Raw genomic sequence first — 19,154 nt, 5'->3', positions numbered from 1 at the left:
ACCTCTTTGTATAGCATGTACTGTGTGCCCAGCATCCTGTGTGTATTTGATCAATATGGACTCATGAACTCCCCAGAAGCATACTTCTTTCCTTTTTGGGAGAAGAGGACCCTGGGCAGGAGAGTTGAACACAACAGGGCACTCCCACAGCCACTAAGCAGTAGAAGCAGGGTATGGACTCTGGGAGATCTTGGAATGAAGTTTGGGGCTGTTCTGAAGGGCAGACCGAGAGAGGTGAGACAGTGTCACACTTAAGGAGAAGTCACATGCCCAAGCAAAAAGCAGAAAATGGGTAGAAAAGTGAGGCTAAGTAGGGGATAGAATTATGTTAGAATTCAATGTGACCTTGAGTCCAGCCCCTTAAACCTGCACATGAGTACTCCAGTCTTGACTGTTAGCATCCTTGGTTGTAAATCAAAGGCCATAGTGCATATGTGTTTGAGACTGGGCCCTCTTTTAGAGCCTAAAACAGTGACATCTAGGGGCTCCCAATGTGAGTTACCTACTCTAAAATCTAGCAATCACCCCTGATTGAGAACATAGAGTTAAAGAGAAAAGGCATAAACACACTTAGAGCAAATAATGATAAAGAACCAATATGTAGCCAATGATCAAATCTGGATTCTGAATTGTTAGGCAAAGGCTATCTGTCATGTTATTTAATTTCAGAAGGCAGCAATCATAAGAAATAGCCAATTAAAGATTTTGCATTGAAGTGTTCTAAAGAGGTAAACAACTGGAACTTTTATTGATGTAATAAATGATGCCAGAATCAAGATGTTATTGTGCTGCTTTAAAAAATAGGCAGAAAATTGATGGCATCTATTAGCTAGGGAGTTAAAAAGGCCATTGGATAAGGTTAGAGATGATAAATTCTTGATGGTATTGAATTATGGTCAATTAATATGGCCTTTTGAGCCATGGCTCCTTACATGATATATTAGGGTCTGGATTTTCATGCCTGTGGCTACCGTCCAGTCTCGGAGGGCATTCTCTATTATGCTGATCAACAAGAGGGAAGTGGGGTTGAGAATTAACCTTGGTGTTGGTTAAGGGTATGGACCAGGTCACACCCTTTGTATCCTTGGGGGCATCTTTAATACCCCGCCTTAGTAGAGGGTGTGAAGCAGACAGTTCCATTTGTTTCCTTGAGAACACTGTTAAGATGTTTGGCAGAGAGTATGAGCCAAGCCACACCCTATATCTCTAGAGGACCCCTTTGATTTGATTTTGGTAGATGGTATAACTAAAGACACCATTTCTGGTGGGACAGAAAACACTGGTTCTAACACACACCCACAACCTGGCAATCCATACCTCGATGTTCCTGACAGCTTGGGTAGAAGCAGAAGGCTATTAGATCTTTTTGGCTCTGCTCACTACATTTGGCTCGTCTCCACCTGACTCTCAGATTCAGGACTGACAGCACTCAGCACCATGGGAGCTACTTCCTCAAAGTTCTGTGACTTTCTGTGGGACGTTGCAGTGAACTGTGGAACGTAGGGACTTGAGGGAATATACTCAAGGGAAGAGTTGGGAGATGGAAGGTGGGGAAGCAAATTCATACCTTGGAAGAGCTTGGCATTTGGGACATCATCGATTTCCAACTGCTTGGAAATCATCGGGTATTAATTAATTGCAACAGAAATGATCACCATGAGACTATTATGGTAAGGAAGTTTGGGACTAATGTTTATGACAGTGATATTCTGCAGCTGTGATTCTGTTTGAAATAAAATATTGAGTAAACTGTGTAATGATTGTGGATTTTCTATATGGATTCTAGGGTCAAGCTAATTTCCGAGGGTCAGCTATCCATGGGATTCGATGCTGGAGCAAAATTCTCCGTTACTTAGTTCCCACATCAGATGAATGTGCTAAAATAGTATCCACCTTTACAGAACAGGATCACTGTGAGCATAAGATAGAGGTGATTAGTCCATAGTAAGCACTCAATTAATGTTAGTGTTGCTGTTATTATTTGTAGTAGTATTCATATTAATGACAATCGTACTTACTGTCCTCCTTTATGGGACAAGCAGAACAGAGCCTAGGAGCACTTCTACAAGATTCTTCAGTTGTCCAACTTTCTTGCTTCCTTGCTTCCCAGCTCTGATACTGGGCCTTGTGTTTAACTTCTCCTAAACTTGGTTTCCTCATCAATAAATGTGATCTGGTATTTATATCAATTTCATAAATATATACGGAGAGGTGGTTTTATTTAAGGAACCAATGAAACAGCAATTATAATGATTTAGTATTACTGAATACTTACTATTGAGGCAATGTTCTGAACTCTCAGAAGAGGACTTTGAAGCTACACTTGAGCTCAAATATCTCTTGTGACCTTTGATGTTGTGTGACCTTGGACAAAGTCATCAATCTCTCTGCACCTTGGTTTCCTCATCCATACAAGTAGGGCAATAACAGAACCTATTGCCAGGGGCTTATAAAACAATGAAAACCAGTGCTTGGCTTAGAGTGCTTTTCTGGCAGTGAGTTTTTGTTTCATTCTTTCATTTAGTCATGAAAATACAATTTCAAGAGAACATTATTTCCCTCATTCTAGATGAAGAAATTTAGGTGCCAATAACTTGAATAAATTCCCAAGGATAAAAAGCAAGTATAATTCTGGTTTTGCCAAAAAAATTGAAAGGACCTACTTCCTTTTATAAACATTTCACTGACCAGCTACTCACATACATAGTTGTTATTTAGGGGTAGTACTTAAATCTTCTGTTCCCTCTGGGGATTTGTTATTGACACAATGAAAAGGACCATCTTGATGAATGCGGATGACATGTCAACTATACCCATCTCTCTAGGGGTGGAGTCAAATCTGTCAATAAAATGCCAGCTAGTTCCATGTGAGCATGAATGACTCTGGAAATGGCCTCTATCTTGGCCATTTTGCTTTCTTCCTCCATAGCACATCTATGGGACTCTGTGTCTGCTTCCATGGCTGGCCCCAGGTAGGCTACCTGAACTTGGCATGGTTCTTCTCACTGGTGGTCCACGTGACGGCACTCACCAGCCTCTGATCTCTCTGTTTCCCACTTCACCATTTGGCATGATCTGCCTGAGGCTAGGAGAGTCTGAAGAGAGCTGCCTGGTAGCATAGGACTCATGAACTTGAGCCTTCATGATATGGAGTTGCTTCTCGATCTAAAGTTTTTTTCTTATCGATAGATGAGCAGCACTGGATTTGTTTCTTTAAATAACTCAGCCTAATACAATCTCATCCTATGGACTTTGAGACAATAATTTACCTATCATTTCTTCCCACATACTTTATGATCTAATATCCTGGACAATGTCTAAACAAGGCATTTATTTTTAACCATCAAGCCTTTGCCTGCACACAACTTTCTTCCTGGAGCTGCCCTTCTCCTTCCTTCGTCTTCTTGGGCCCTACTCTCTCTAAGGTCCATTTCAAATGGGGAAGGGGGTTCATAGAGGAGGGGGCCTCTTCAATCTTACATGCAAGCAGTATGTCCATTTCACTGTGGTGAGTTTAGAATACTCCATCTAACAGTTATGTGCTTCCCTATCTGTTACTTCCTTCAAAGTTTGCATACCTGTAGGCAAGTAATCCATCTTAGTTCCAACACCTAATGTGGCCCTAGGCATTTCTGATGGTTCATTAACTCATTTTATCCACTAAATTTTTGTTGGGGGCTGTGGCCATTCAGTGGTAGAATCTCATTTCACATGCAGGGACCTGGGATTGACTCCCATCCAATAGACCTCATGCACAGTCATCAGTTCTTTGTCAGAAGAGGCTTGCCTGTTGTATGAGACTGAGAAGATTTCAATGGTGCTTCTAGACTAGGGTAGACTAGGAAGAAAGGTTTGGCAATGTATGTCTGAAGAGCTTGGTCAACCAAAATCTATGGATCACAATAGTCTGATCTGAAACTAATACTGGGATTGGCATAGGACTGGGCAGTGTTTTATACCTTTGTGCATGGCAGCCTCATGAGTCAGGGCCTATTCAAGGGTAAAAAACAACAAGTTATTAGTTAGGGGCCATTCAAGGCATTGTAGACAGAATGGATAGATTTCTTATTCACAGATTTTAAGTTGTGCAGAATTCATTGACAGGACCTCAGAGGGAAGCAAGCAAACGGGAAGATGGATCAATGAGAGAGCATCAAAAAGCTCGTGGAAAATGGAATTGAAAGGTAATGGATCTTTTCCCAGAAATCTTCTGAAGTACAATGTGTTGTAAATCCTAACCTCTTTGCCTATGGCTATCATCCCTTTTGGGAATGGGTTGGCATTATTACACAAATGAGGCATGATTAATGCATGATATGCCTTGCGTTCATATCTTTTACGAGAGAAAAGACAGTAAGCAAGCAAACCAGTGAGCAGAAGTGTGGGAAAGATTGATGCTACACTAATGAAAAATCACAAAAATTCCAACAATAAGGACCTTCTCCTAGAACTAACACAAGGAGAAATATCTGCCCTAGAGGTGGTGTGGCAATTACATAATTTCATGTGAACTTGATGAGTAAGTGTAGGGGAGGCATCTAGCTTGTCAGTCAGGTCACAGCTTAATGGCCTCTTTTGGAGGTGCAATGGAGATAAATAGCTCACTGGAGGCCAGACATACTCTCCTTCGTATTCCTGATGACAAGCCACATGGAGCCAGAGCCCTGGAGCTTGAGGAGTCACATGGAGACCCCCGCCAGCACTGAGATGATTCCACCACCACTGGATCTACAGACTTTCTACCCACCGGCCTGTGATCTTCCTACATTCAGCATCATTGCATGACTGTGTGAATTTAAAGAGGAATTTATGTTCTAGTATCAACATATGGGATAATGCTTGACTTAGGACTTGATCAGGACTGGGGTGGGAACTTTCCTTAATGTACAATTAATTGATCTTTGACATAAAGTTCTCTCTTACACACCTATGAGTGTCTCTGGATGTGTTTCTCCAGTCAAACTGGACTAACACAAATGTTGACAGGTGAAACTAAAGGATTTGGGGCAGAAAATGACAGGAGCACCAAAGAGAGAGAGTGTGAGAGAGAGAGAGAAGAAAGAAAGAAACAGACCCACATGACAAACTCACCATTGAGTCAGTTCCAACTCATCGCGACCACATAGAACAGGGAGCACTGCCTCTGTGAGTTTCAGAGGCTGGCATGCTTTTTCTGTGTAATCACTGGTGCTTTCCAACCGCTGACCTTTTGATTAACAGCCCAATGCATCACCACCAGGGCTCGCCAGAGAAGGTAAATTGAGGGCAGACATAATGTCTTCAAAGGTTTCCTGTGCAAGACACTATGTTAGAGATGCTCTGAGTTCCCTGCCGTGTTATGGTTACATCCCATGCATCTAGAATTGTGTCTCCCATGTGATAGGCATCAATGAAGATTGATGAGGTGACTAGATGACCTAGGCTTGAATCCCAGGTTTATTGCTTAGTCACAGTATGATTTGGGGCGAGTCAATTAAAACTTCAAATCCTCAAGTGGCTGCTTGATAATGGAATGATGACAGCATTAGATTCTCTTTCGTAAATTAAGTGAATAAATATGTAAATGTTTTAGTACTGTGTGCGGCACATATCATAGAAATGCATGGTTCTATTATTAGGGTGATTTTACATAGAGATTTCCATCATCTATTCACCTGAAGCATTGATTAACTTTGCACTAAGATTGAGCTGCACTAAATCTGGTTTTTATGAACACCATGAAAACTCACTAGAGAATAAAGTCCAAACAGATTCAGAGAACCCTCTGATGTGCTCTGAAGTTGTTTTTCTACCCTAAGATTTAAAAGAGAATGTTTGACTGAAAGGTGAGTAAGGTTTCATCTGTCAGTTCATCTACAGAATCTGTCTTCCTTGTTATTCTTCTTCTTCTTTTTGGTGCCAGAACCTTTCAACCAAGACGAGTCAGTGTTTCTGTAAAGAACTCCCCCACCGAACACTTGCTGTTCAGTATCCCCCGGCAAGAGGGGCACTTGGAAATAAGAAGGCTAAACTTCAACCCTGAAATCCAGGCAGATAACATAGTAATGCTCTGCATTTTATAGAGTTGTGGAATAGAAAATTGAATCTGCTCAAAGAGTTAGACTCCCATTACAGTGCCTAACAGAAATAAGCAGACACTAGCACTGACTAGATTCAAGTTAAGCCCAAATAGTGGGTTGAGGAAAATTGAATATAGGCTGTAAACTATATGAGTGGGCAATTACGAAAACTTTAATAAATGGATAAAAAGACTTGTATTGCTCTAAATGTATAGACCTGTTATAAGTAGTCATTATGCTCCTCCTCCAAATTAATAGTAAATGAAATAGGAGAACAATCAAGATTTCAAGGGTGATGAGGAAGATCAAAGACATTTTAACCAACATTACATAGATTAACATTTTTTTGAGCCAAACAATAGCATATGATGTGGCTTCAAATCCGGAACGTTGTGTAGATGAGGGTTTTAGCCTGCTTTTCAGGCTATATAGTCTCAGCAAAAAATCTGAGAAGTTGGGACAATGAAGAACAGTGCAGCATGAGAATCAGAGGAAGACACTTGTGTTAGGCTGGGTTGTCTAGAAAAACAAAATGAGTGACACTCATCTATGTATAAAAAAAGATCATGATATCAAGAAGTAAATATATATCAAGAAGGCATCCCAGCCAAGTTCCACTCGGTCCCATAAGTCTAATGCTAGTCTATAAATTCTTAGACTCCTGTAGCTGGAGGCCAGTGACAAAGAAAGGTGGTGTGGAATGCTGGAACACTGCAGGCCAGTGAGTCCAGAGTTGGGTGGATCCAGGATCAGGGGAAACATGGCAGGGTGCTGAGAGCTCTCCGGGTACAATTCTGTCAGTCAGTCTGCATGGGGCCATCCTATAGTCAAGCACAGGGTCCCAGCAAGCAGTCAGGCACAGGAACAGTATCTTCTTATCAAACGGTCACACCCCCCAAGGAGGCATCATCAGGCTGTGACCTGATTAACAATTTGGACTCTGTCTCTACACTTTCTTAAAATTCAAGTTGACATAAAATTTAAATGCCCAAACTCTTAACGACCTGTAATTTTCAGGTGATACAATTTAACTTGTTGAAACTGAAGAGATTTGAAACACTTACTGAGGAAGATCAAAGAATCCAACCTTCCCTAGGGAGTTCGCCTCAGCACAAAGGAAAACTGGAATCCTTACAACTGGACTTGAGATAGTTAAAGTTTATTGTGCCAACCTGGCTGATAAACACATGTGGGAGTTAATTGAAGGACAGAGAGATAAATGGCTCCGTGAGCCTCGCCTTTCTAGTTCTCAGGTCTCTAGCTTTGTGATGGTCAGACCAGGGTGTAGCTGCCTTAGCCAGTTCTCTACTTCAGCTGGCAAGGCTCACTTCCTGCAAGAAGACATCCCCAAGGAGAAGCCACATGGACCTATCCCCATGCTGCCCTGGGTGCTGGAGCACCCATGTGGAGACCACACCAGCACTGAGATTTTTACACATTCACTGACTTGGCTTTCCTCCTACAGTCGGCGTCATTGTGTCTGTTTTGTGCGATGGAGGAAGATATTGTGGATTGGTGTTGAACATATGGGTTAATGATGGACTTGTGGGCTTGGGCAGTGCTGGGTTGGGATGTTTTCTTTTTTTGCCTGTGGATTCACAGACTGTTTATTTCTCCAAGAAGGAGGAAGAAAGAGAGAAGAGGAGAGAGAAGGTTGGGATGTTTTCTTGATGTGCACTTAACCTTTATATAAAACTCTCTCTTATACATGAGCTTCTGTGGATTTATTTTTCTAAAGTAACCAGATTAACACAGGACTAATCAGGAGCATCATTATACATGGGGGAAAATATTGACGTTGTCAAGGACTTCAGTTCTCTTGATCCACGATCAAAGCTCCTAGAAAGAGCAGCCAAGAAATCTGCTTCCAAAAACTTCTCAAAAGTATCAAAAAACAAAAGATGTCACTTTGAAGCCTACAGTGTGCGTTACCCAAGCCATAGTGTACTTTCTATCACCTTGTATGCTTGTGAAACAGAAAAAGAATTGATATCCTTGAATCGTATTATTGGCAAAGAATAATGAATGTACTAAGGATTTCCAGAAGAAGCAATAAATCTGTCTTGGAAGAAGTACAGTCAGATTGCTCCCTGGAAGAGAGGACGGCGAGACTCCCTTATGTACTTTGCACATATTATCAGAAGGGACCAGTTCCTGGAGAATGACATCGTGTTTGGTAAAGTAGAAGTCAGTGGAAAAGAAAAGACCTTCAATGAGACACAGTAAGCTGCAGCAAAACTGTCAAATATAACAGTGAATATGTGGATAGGACAGAAGCAGAGGGTGTTTTGCTCTGTTGTACCTATGAGTTTCACTAGGAATCAGAATGAGCCAGGCAGTTCCTAACACCAGGAATAAAAAATACAGGGCACATTTTCCCCAGTTCAGAGGATAATGAAAAAAGGAAGAATGGAAACAGGAAACACTAGGATGATGGAATGACCAATGGTATCTTGAGGGGATTGAAATGGATGAGTTGGAACCAAATGTGTATAAAGTGTTTAATGTAAAACTGATGATGTTCTCTGTAAACCTCCATCTAAATCATGTATAAATTAAAAATAAAAGAATGACTTATGGTCTTCAGGCACTGTCAGCTAACTTGTCTAAAATAAAATTATCATCTTTCTGTAACTCGTTTCCTCGACCGCCTCTGCTTCGTATCTTGATTAATGTTGTCATTATCCTTTTGGTGGAATCACTTTGTCACTTTCCTTTTTGTCCCTTAGTCTCACCTATTATTTCCCAGTGGTTTGAATGATTCCTTCACAATTTCGTTGGAATCAATCCTCTCCCTTTCAGAACCATGGCCTTACATTAAGGAATTTGCCATCTGTAGAGACCCTGCATGATGCCAACATGCTCATCTGCTAACCAAAAGTTTAACAGTTTGAGCCTGCCAAGAAGTGTCTGGGAAGAAAGGTCTGATCCACTTACACAAAACAATAATGATAGGCAACCCTATTGAGCCCAGTTCTCTCCTGAATATGCATGAGGTTGCCCTATGTTGGAATCGGCTCCACTGACAGAGATGGTATGCGGTATCATCTTTTGTGGGCAGACAGCACAGTCATGAAGATCCGAAGTTGTAGCTTTTCACTCATTGAGGTCAATGTTCTACTTTGACCGTTAGCAACGCTAAAAAATTGAGTTAGTGACTTAATTTCTTTGTTTATCTTTTCAAGTAAACAAGAATTATAATTATACCATCCTGATAAGCCTGTTTTAAATATTAGCCATATTTTTTAAGGTTTAGAATTATTGCTTCAAAATTAGTTATGTTCACTTTTATAGACTTTTAAAACAGCTTACTAACTAACTGGCTTTCCCATCTTCTTTTTTCCTCTCCTTCAATATACCTTCCATCTTCTCTATTTTTCTGTCAGGGAGGGTCTCCTTATAACTTTTGCTTTGTGCCTCAATTCAGAAATGAATGGCCCAGCATATTTTGTTCATTCTATTGACATTCTATCTATGCCTTGTCTTCAAATGTTGATCTTGATACTTTGCTGACCTCTCAGTTAGGGATTCGACTCCTAACCAACAGATACCTGGTTCAAGCCCACCAGCAGCTCTGCAGGAGAAAGATGAGTCTCTTCAACAAAGATTTACAGTCTCAGAAACCATACTTGATGGCAGTGGATTTGATTTGGTGGGTTTCTATGATTTGGGTTCACTATAAACCTGACTTTTGGGCCCAGTCCCTCTATGATCGACTGGACCTACCAAGAGAAACAGCCGCTCCCTGATTTAAAAGTCTTGGATGACTATTCCTTGTTTTCTAAAGTGTTAAGTTCAACCTTGTGTTGACTGCAACGTTGCAGTCAAACTCTTGTCGCGGTTCACTTGTTTGGCTGCTTCTGCTGGCTACTTTTCACCCCTACTGACTGCCTTACATTTCATCTATTCCCAGCCTAATGGGTTATGCATTTGGCTGGTAAATGCAAGGTCAGCAGTTCAAATCCACCAGCCACTCTGTGGGAAAAAGACGAGCCTTTCTGCACCCATAAAGATTCACAGTTTTAGAAACCCGCAGAGGCAGTTCTACTCTGGAGCCTGTTTGATGGCAATGAATAATGGCACGGTCTTCTGGCTTTATGACTTCCTGAAGGAAGGATGTTTCTCGTCTTTATGAAAGTGCCACCAAGTCAGGTCTAATTTGTGGAGACAAACTATCATTGTGTGACTGTTCCTTTTAGTACTTGCAGGCGTAAATAGCCTCCTCATTCTCCTTTGGAGCAGCAGGTGGTTTCCAACTGCTGACCTTGTGGTTAGCAGCCCAGTGTGTACCCCCACTACTCCACCAAAGCTCTCACGAAAAACTTAGGTTGAATTTCATCTCATCTATGTGGCGACAGTGCTTGTGACCCTCTTGTTTTTCTTAGGTGCCATCAAGTGGGTTCTCAGCCACAGCAACCTTATGCCCGAATTAATGTGCTGCTGAATCCTGCACCGCCATCACAACTGTCCCCATGCTTGAGCCCGTTGCTGCAGACGCGGTGTCAATCACCTCATTGGAGGCCTTCCTCTTTTTTGTTGTCCTTCCACTATACCAAGCATGATGTCCATCTCCAGATGGACTGCTCTCTTGTGACAACATGCCCAAAGAACTTGAGACAGTTTCATCGTCATTGCCTCTAAGGGCATTCGGGCTGTACTGCTTCCAACACAGAGATTTATTTATCCCTTTGGCAGTGTATGGTACTTTCAATATTCTTTCCCAGCTCTACAACACAGATACACTGATTTTTCTTTGGTCTCCCTCATTCAACGTCCAACATTCCCATGCATATGACGCAATTGGAAATACTGTACCTGCATCAGGCACACCTTAGTCCTCAAAGTGTTATCTTTGGTTTTAATACATTTCAATTAGAGGTTCTGTGCAGCAGGTTTACCAAATGCAATGTGCTATTTGATCTCTCCACGGCTGATTCCATGAGCATTGATTCAAGCAAAGTGGAATCCTTGACAATTTCAATCCTTTCTCTGTTTATCATGAGGTTAGCTTTTGGACCAGTTGTGAGGATTGTCATCCATGCGGAAGGCTACAAACCTTGATCTTCATCAGCAAGTGCCTCAATTCCTCCTTACATTCAGCAAGCATGGTTGTGTCATCTGCATCTTTCAGATGATTCATAAGCCCTTTTCCAACCCCGATTCAGTTTTCTTCATATAACTCGGCTTCTGGGATGATTTTCTCAGCATTCAAATTGAGTAAGTATGACAAGAGTGAACACTCCTCATGCACACCTTTTCTGATTTCTAAGCATGCAGTGCCTTGTTCTGCTCGCACATTCTTGATCCGTGTGTAAGTTCTGCTTGAGCACAACGGAGTGTTCTGGAATTGCCATGGGTATTCTTCTTAAGGCTCTCCATAGTTTAGTATGGCTCAGGCAGTGGAATGCTTCTAGTAGTCAATAGAACACAAGTAAACATCTTTCTGAAATCTCTGCTGGGAGTCAAGACACCAGCAATGATGCCCATCTTCGCAGACATACAACAACACCGGGAAGCGTTTCTGGACCGCTTTCTAACCTGTCACTGCTGCAGATGTTTATGTGCTCATTTAATCCATGAGCAAACATACGAAATAGTTATTATTGTTATCCCCACTTGACAGACAAGGAAACAGAAATTCAGAAAAATTAAGCAAAGTGCCCAAGATTCTGTAGCTAGTTAGAACCAGAGCAAGACTGGGCTATAACCAATGGCACCACTCTTTACTCTTCAATTAGAACGCCTCTTACAGCATTGCACTTGTATTTGTTTTCTGTCTGGGATGTATTTATGTCTGTTTCTCTAGCGACCAGGTTAGCCTGATAGAGATTCCCGGGTTCCCTGTGCCTGGCACGATTACTTTTCAAACCATTAGTGCCTGCTGTGTCGGAGTGAAATCGACTAAACCTGCCAACAGGAAACGGCTGTCCTGGGAATCCAGCCTCCATCTCTTCAGTACCACAAGACGCATTCCAGTTTTAGTGAAGACTGCCCGTGGATACACAGAGTAGCAGAAATACTGTCCAGGAAAGCCAGTGCCTTTCTTTCCGTCTTGTCCCTAAATGTCTATGTGGGTCAGTACAGGTCCCTTAATCTACTTCTTCATTGGGAAAATGGAGACTAAGACGACGGAGACCAGTCAGTCTCACAGGGGAATGATGAGGATGAAATGAAGTAACAGGGAGAAAGAATTTTAAAACCTGTGAAAGGCCAGCGCAAAGGCAGGCACAGGTATTTCTGATTAGTAACATGTATGGCCAGTTAGTAAGGGATAGTGTCAATTGGTAGTAAAGTAAAACAAAACCAGACTTGGTGCCATTGAGGTGACCTGGACTCATGTCAGTCTCGTGGGTTACAATGGAGAGCTGCTGCAGAGGGCTGTTCTGATTGTCATTTTTACAAAAGTAGGTCTCCCTTCTGCAGTGCTACTGGGCACGACTATCCCCTTTCGTCACTTATGACTCCAGGTACTTTTCCAATTGCTATGAGCTCTATATTAAATGTTGTGTCTAAATTTCCTAACTCTCATGGGCAGGCCAGTGCCATGAAAGGAGACAAGGGCAGGTTACCTTTGAACAGCCATCGTTTGTCATTGCCAGCAATTAAGCGAGGCAATCTCAGGGCCTCTTGTAATGCTAGCTCTGGGAGGACCCTGAAGGCACAGTTTATGCTTTACCTTTTTAGGTTTGGAGACTGGGGTTCCGAGAGGGGAAACAAGTTATTCACAGGACCATCAGAATCTCTCAGGAACATATAGGTGTTCCAGGTTATCCAGGTGAATGAAAAAAAAATGTCTTGTTTCTTTGTGAAATTGAACACACATGGACTGTACGCAGAGCACTAGTCAAGAGCATAGACTCTGGAACTTGGTCGATGGGTCTGAGCAGCTATCTCCTTGTCCTCAGACTTCTAACTGAGGGACACCAGAGAGTCACGCCTCTGTTTGGAAATTTGTAAACTGGGAATATCAAAAAAGTACCTGTCTCATAGGTGTCTTTTTAGGATATATGAATCACACAGCGCAGCGGACTTAGGACCACAGTCAGCAGATACTATGTGCTAGATGTTTATTAAACACGCTTTAAAAACATGTCTGATAGTATTAAATTGCAGTGGAAGGGTTGATTCACATGCTAAAACTGAGAGGCCATTGTTTCTACTGAGAAATAAATTAAACTTAATTTTATAAGTCTGAGTGGGTCATGCCTCCATGCTTCCAGAGAATTTCCTGACTGTATGCCCAGGTCAGTGTTCATAGCTGAACTTACCCAGGAGGTACTATGAGACTAATTAATTGTCCAAAGGATAAACTTTCTTTTAAATATAATTTCCTGGAGATTTTGGTTATATTTTTAACTGGCAGCCTGTTGGCAGTTCAAGACATTCTCTGAAAACAAATCTTCCAACAGCCAAATGCCAATTGGTTTCTCTGCCAAAGGAGGCAGCTAAAACTTCCCATGCTCAATGTGCTCCCAGAAAGACAAAACACACTGAAATGCTATGCCAGATCGACAAGAAAAATCTGAAGCTTGCTTTGGAAATTATGCTTTGCCAGTGTGTTCGGCAGTATGCTGATGGGGGCTTATCTGGGGTGAGGAATCTGGTCTCACAACAACCTCGTTGCAGTTGCTCTGCTCTGTCTGCTCAAATCAATAGCAGAAGCCCCTAGAATGAAGGTCTAATTTACTGAATCAATTACTGTGATTGAATGAGGGCACTGCCACTTTACGAGGTAGATGTTATTATCAAGCACATTTCAACCAAAAAAAAAAAAAGTGCTTGCATGCAAGCAAACACACATTTCATCAAGTATCTAATACATCACCTTTTGCGTTAGCGCCTAGTGCGTTATCCTGCAAATGACCTTTTGCCACCACCATGCCCCGTGAATAAATAGGGAAAGCAACTCCTTATTACTTTTGTGAAACATCCAAAACAAACAAATTGGGGCAAAGAGAAATACAGCGACTGACTCATTTTCCAGGGAAGAACTATAGCCGTGACATGATTCTTTAAAAGAAAAAGTCCTTGTGGTCACACGTGGTATAGTAGCTAAGAATTTCTTGATATTGAGCCTCTCATGAAATAGTTAGTTCTGTTCCTTCACCCAGAAATTATCTACTCAACACTAACATATACTAATGAAAGGTTCGTTATCTCTAAAATGTCATGTAATTGGGAGCATAGTTTATAAGAAGAGAAGGCCAGCTCCTGGCCCCCAAGATGTATTGAATCTGGGTGACAGAGCCTTCCCTGGGCCTCCTTAGGCACCCTCCACCTTTCTACTTGCTGTGCTGGGACCCAGGGGGCTGGTCTTTAGGAACAAAATCTTCTCAGTCTGGATCCTTGCCTTCTGGGTTCCCATTGGTCAAAGCTGATGTGAGATCCAAGAAGGAGTCTGCTGGCATTCTCTTTGGGCTCCCTCTCTGATACGTTGACAGTGGCCACTTTCTTCTTCCAAAGAGCGGAAGTCCTCTGGAGAAGCTCTTGTAGTAATGGCAACAGCCATGATTTTTTTTTCCACTGTCAGAACTTCAATGGTCAACAGGAAATGGTTTCATCTTGCCAGCACCGAGTGCTTTATCGTGCTTGCTGGCTCCAGAAACCCTTTCCCTCCACGGTCACCACTGCGGGTGCTACGGGTTTCTTAGGAGCCCTGGTGGGTTTTGCCTTGGGCTCCTCACTGCATGGTCAGCAGTTGAAGCTCACATGTCTCTTTGATGAGGCTCTCAGCTCCCTTAAAGATTTATAGGCTCAGAAATCTGAGGGAGCAGTTGTCCTTGCTCCCATATGGTCACGATGAGTTGGGATCGATTCAATGGCAGGGAATTTGGTTTGACGTGTTTCCTGCGTATACTCTTGATTAATGTCGAATTGTAAAATTTCATTATTGCAGAGTATTGGCACTGGAGTCAAGGATTCCATCCCTGATTTTTATTGAAGAGTATTGTGAATTTGACCAACATGGATAGGGGAATAAAACCGTGTAAATACTACTTGACATGTGGTGTTACTTCAAGGTAGGATAAATACAGTAGCATTCTTGATGAGTTGTGCGTGTGTGTTTGATATTTCATTTGTGTGTGTGTGTTTTGTATATTCCTCATTTTGTATGTATACAGCAATGAACTTGAGTAACATCTGTAAACAAGGTAAAATAAATCAATTATCCTCTCAACCCAGGAGAAGGAGTTGGAAGAAAAGTAAGGAGAGATGGAACCGGAGTCTCCAGGAAGGCTGTCCCAGGGAAGGAGGAGCAGACTCTGCACATTTCACTCCAGGGTGGGAATAGAAGCAAGCTGGTTGAGAGTCCAAGAATTATTTCTCCTCATGGTGACAAGCACAGGTCCTTAGATCTGGCACAAAGCAAATGAATCACTTTCTGGTGAGCCAGGGCTGCTCCTGGTGACAGGGAAAGAATCTGACATCCATGTGAAGTGGAACTAGCTGTCTTCTTATGCTGCCTTTGAATTAGGAGATTGTCTGGTTCTGGGAATCTTAATAGCCCACATGTCAGAGGAAGTTTGTTTGTTTTTCCCTGCAGAACATCTTTTCATTTTTTGTTAATTAGTTTTATTGAGAAAGCTCAAGTATCTTCCAAGAGGAATGAGGAGAGTTTTCTGAACTGCCTTTTTTGAAAAAGAAGATCGCCCCCTTTTCTAAATTGCTCTCAGGGATGCATTGTGGGCATTTCTGCTGGGGAACCTTGGCTCAGCCAGTGGACAGCTCTTCAAGCGTAGGAGCATCCATTCATGACATGCCTCACCCACATGGTCTGGGGGTCAGCCTGCAGATATGGGTGAGCCTGCTTTCCTGCTGACGTTCTGGTACCAGGCTCATCACACCAACTACACCTGGCCTCATGTTCTCATAGCTACGGAGGGCCAGGACCCAGATGATGATCAGAGAGTGAATGAAAGTACTAAATGAAGGCATAGAATTGTTGTCCCCTCCTTTCCCTAGAATGCCCTTCTCCAAAGTGGGGGTGTCTTAGAAGGTATTATGAATGGGAGAGTTGTTGACCAGGAGGGGGAGAGTTCTTTATCTTCAGGAACCTTCTATGCTCCATACATAATAGGTCAAGTCTAAGGTGATGAGATCTGTCAGTTTTTGATCCCATTTTTTTTCCTTAAAAAAGAAATCCAATATTCAACTGTCTGCTTGATTTTTAAGCATCTATTACCATTTTTACTATTTCCTTCCAAGAAGCATCCTGGAGTCTTCATGATTCATTGTAAATGCATTTCACCCTCCATGAGTAGTTACATGGGAAAGGGTTCAGCCACATCCTGGGGCCGGGAAAGGTGCTCACAGGACCTGGCAACGCTGCTGTCTTCCGAAGGAATACAGAGGGCCACTGCAGAGTCACTTTCCACCTGTCCACGGTGTATAAAGGACAGTGTGTTCAGTAAATGTTTGGTAGATTGGTCATTTTGACCCCAGTTTAAAAACGGAAGAGCATTGGCTCTCATAACCAGTATTCTTTGACAAATAGTAGCTATAAAACTGCCTGCAACTTCACTATCATGTGGCATTAGGGCTTCGACAGTACTTTGCATTATGGCCGTGTAGGCTACTGAGGAGATGGATGGAGCAATAACAAAATATGTGTTTGAGTGATGCATCTCAGCCAAATTTTGTATCAGACTGTACAGGTGAATATTACAAAAACATGTCATTTTGTCCTGCTGCTTCGTTCCATAGATCACCTCATGACCATCAAGTGGAATGTGACTCCTCATCGCCCCCTAGGACAGGGTAGAACTGCCCCTGTGGGTTTAAATCTTTAAGGGAATAGACAGCCTCATCTTTCTCCCGTGGAATGGGTGGTGGTTTCACACTGTTGACCTTGTGGCCGGCAGTCAAAAGTGTAACCCACTATTTGTGTCAGGGCCCCTGTCCCATAGATAAAGCTTGGAGGGTGTGTGTAAAAAATAACTTTCCTTTACTATTATGTCCTCCGGTGCAAGGAGCAGGGATTGACACATTATAATAAACATTTGCTGAGTGAATAAAGGATAAAGTAGATGTATGTGTGTGTGTGTGTGTTATATTCCAAGACATATGGAGAAATCCAAGGAACCAGTGGTAGACACCAAAGAGGAAGAAAACCCTTCCTTCAGAGCAGATAGAGGAAGTTTTTCTCTAGAGCCTCACCCTGAATTCAGACTTCTAGTTTCCTAAAATGTGAGAAATGAAATTTCTGTTTGTTATGGCAAAAAAAAAGAGGGGAGGGGAGAATAATTTAGCATGAAATCTTATTTTTCCCATCACCACAACACACCTACTATTTCTTCATGGAAAGAAAAAAGTTCCTGTAAGAATTTACTGGAAAACTATATCCCATTCACCCTGCAGCCTGGATCTTGCTCTTTGTGGCTCTTTGTGATTACATAGATGGAATCACCACCTTCAGAAGTGTTAGAGGACATGTTCATAAACAAAAGCTTCACATTTATATAGATAGAGTTTAATAAAGGTTTCCATATCCTACTTTAGCCATCCATTTTACCAGGTCCGTCTCTTTTATGTCCCTACTGGCAAAGGTCACCTTCTTCACCGGTTTCTAATGGGTATTTGATGCTTGAAAAAATATGCATACTAAGGAATGTCTGGAAGCATAGATCGTGAAGTAAAGCACATTACAAGTTGGGCTGTTCACCTCAAGGTCCAAAGTTCAAATCTACCAGTGGACCTAAGAGAGCAAAACGAGGCTCTCTGCTCCTGGGACACCAATGAGCAATTTTCCTCTGTCCTGTAGAGTCACTAGAATGCCATTGGTTATTGTTGTTAGTTCCCATAGAGTTGATTTTGGCTAACAATGGGCCCTTTATGCAGAGAACTGCTCCAAAGGATTTCCATGGAATCAGATTCCCTGATCTGTCCTGAGTAAGGCTAAGTTTGAACTGCCAACCTTCTAGTTAGTAGTTCCCTACTAAACCACTGTGCCACCCAGAGACTCCCAAAGTTAGAGATCAAACCAAAAAACAAGCCTGTGGTCACAGTGGTGATTCTGAGTCATAACAACCTGATAGGACAGGGTAGATGCTTCTATCGGTTTCTGAGACTGTAAATCTTCAGGAGAGCAGATAGCCTTATCTTTCTCCTGCAGAGTAGCTGGTGGTTTAGACCCGCTGACCTTTCCATGAACAGCTCAACAGGACACCCACTACCCCACCAGGGACTCTAAGTTATGGATAACATCTTTTAGAAAAGTTAAGTGGAATATTTCCCCTCAGGCCACCTTTATTGTTTTGTATGTTACAAACTCAGAAGCTTTAGAGCAGGGGTCCTCTAACTTTTTAAACAGGGGGCCAGTTCACTGTCCCTCAGACCCACTGGAGGCCCGGACTATAGTTTAAAAAAAATATATGAACAAATTCTTATGCACACTGCACATATCTTACTTTGAAGTAAAAAAACCAAACTGGGCAAAAACATCCGGCGGGCTGGATAAATGTCCTTGGCGGGCCACATGTGGCCCATGGCCATAGTCTGAGGACACCTGCTTTAGAGAGTATCCCAAGGACACACCAACCACGTGTGGCTCTAGACCTTTACTTGGAGAGAAAGGGAAGACAGGGTGAGAGTCCACCAAAAAGAAGACACTAGACTGACTTAGGTTTCCATTGGGTGGCAGTTTTTCTAGTCTGCTGATATTTCTGGTTTTAGTCAGAAGTCTGAATTTAGTATCTAAATTGCACAAAAGCTAAGAGTTTAGCTTTGTAGCAAGAAGCCTTCATGGCACAACGGGTTAGGTCAGGGTTTGGCTGCTAATCAAGCAGCTCAGCCAAAGAAAGGGCTGGTAATCTGGCCCCATGAGATTCCAGAGCACTAACAGCCACGGGGCACTTCTACTCTCTCACCTGTGTGCTGCGAGGCCAACATTGACTTGAAGGCATCATCACCAGCAACCCTGGCAGGTGTCTAGCTACTAATCAGTTGGACATGAAGAACCCCAAGACTTATTTGAGATTAGTTACATGCTGCCTGTCTGATACGCAGATCACACAAACCTTTCCAAACTCCTCAAAGTCCAACCGACCAGGCTGTCAGTCTGCCAAAAAGGACAACAAGCATATAAACAAACCAAAC

At 42.3% G+C, this 19,154-nt stretch overlaps 1 protein-coding gene across 2 annotated transcripts in view; it reads right to left on the bottom strand.

Annotated features, from left to right (window-relative positions):
* Positions 1-19,154, bottom strand: part of KCNIP4 (potassium voltage-gated channel interacting protein 4) — a 279,632-nt gene that overhangs the window by 165,377 nt on the left and 95,101 nt on the right. The gene's annotated exons all lie outside the window — the stretch shown is intronic.

Source organism: Tenrec ecaudatus, chromosome 3 (genome assembly GCF_050624435.1).
Source record: "Tenrec ecaudatus isolate mTenEca1 chromosome 3, mTenEca1.hap1, whole genome shotgun sequence".
NCBI classification, from domain to species: domain Eukaryota; kingdom Metazoa; phylum Chordata; class Mammalia; order Afrosoricida; family Tenrecidae; genus Tenrec; species Tenrec ecaudatus.
Note: the sequence above shows the minus strand (reverse complement) of the source record. Positions and strands in the feature narration are given on the sequence as shown.